Raw genomic sequence first — 1431 nt, 5'->3', positions numbered from 1 at the left:
TGTTAAACGGTAATAATCATCCACATTATTGTAAGAATTATGGTTATAAGGTTTTCAAGAAAAGCAAAGATGGAGAAGAAACATTCAGTAACATTGAACGGCAGTAATGAAACCTTTGTAATTGTATTGCTTAAGTAATGTGGCAAATCATCTGAAACATTCTGCAGCAACAAGAAACTAAAAAAAGTTGCATGATGTCTACAGAATTTTGCGGCGCTATACAAATATATGATAATAATATTATTATTATTATTAATAATAATAATATTAATAATGATACATAATTTAGTCATATGGTACTCTAAACCCTGGACACCAACTGCCCAGCATAGAGCTTTTGTAAATTAGTTTTGAAAAGGTCATAGAGGTCATTTGCTGATAGCACCATTTCTGCCAGAGGTCACTGCAGTTTCAAATCCATTTTTTGGCCCATTGTGTTGTCTTTAATGTGAAGAATGGCATTGTACATGGAGACAATGAACAGGTGATTTTGATTGATTTGCTTAATTAAATGAGATGTTTCTAACTCATGTAATGAATTGAGAGAACCAGAGAAATCCATGTTTAAAAAATAGTCACAAATAAAAAAAAAGCTACGATTTTGTGTGTGTGTGTGTGTGTGTACATGTGTGTGTATGTGTTCGTGTATATATGTGTCTGTGTGTGTATATGTGTGTATGTGTGTGTATATGTGTGTATATATGTGTATGTATATGTGTGTGTATGTGTGCATGTGTGTATGTACAGTATATATGTGTGTGTGTATGTGTGTATGTGTGTGTGTGCATGTGTGTGTACGTCTATGCATGTGTGTCTGTATGTTTGTGTGTTTGTGTGTGTATGCATGTGTTTGTGTGTGTGCGTGTATGTCTTTGTGTATGTGTGTGTTTGTGTGTGCATATGTGTGTATGTGTGTGTGCGTGTATGTCTTTGTGTATGTGTGTGCATATGTGTGTATGTGTGTATGTGTGTGTATATGTGTATGTGTGTGTTTGTGTGTGTATATGTGTGTGTGTGTGTATATGTGTGTGTGTATATGTGTGTGTGTGTGTGTGTGTATGTGTGTATGTGTGTTATAGAACCTTGACCTTGATAAATCCAGTTAAGGATGATTTTGTGCTTTTTTTTTGTTATTAAAATAATATAAAAAAAAACAGTTATAGATAAAATGTATAATTTTAAGCAGGTAGCATAAAGAGGCTCTGCTTCATAAATATGTAGTGCTCAGAATTTTTATGTTGTGCTGTGGGATTGCCTAGGATATTATAGTATTGACCAGTGCAAGGTGTGCTTGAAAAGACAATATATTATACTGTGGAGAGCTCTGCTTTTTGATGTGCACATTGAAATGCAAAAGCTTCCTATGCCTTTAAAATAAAAGCTGTGATTCCAGCAATCACTGGTGTTACAGTAAAAGCATATTGATTTGCA

Source organism: Bombina bombina, chromosome 6, assembly GCF_027579735.1.
Source record: "Bombina bombina isolate aBomBom1 chromosome 6, aBomBom1.pri, whole genome shotgun sequence".
In the NCBI taxonomy this organism is placed as follows: domain Eukaryota; kingdom Metazoa; phylum Chordata; class Amphibia; order Anura; family Bombinatoridae; genus Bombina; species Bombina bombina.
This window is presented reverse-complemented; position numbering follows the sequence as displayed.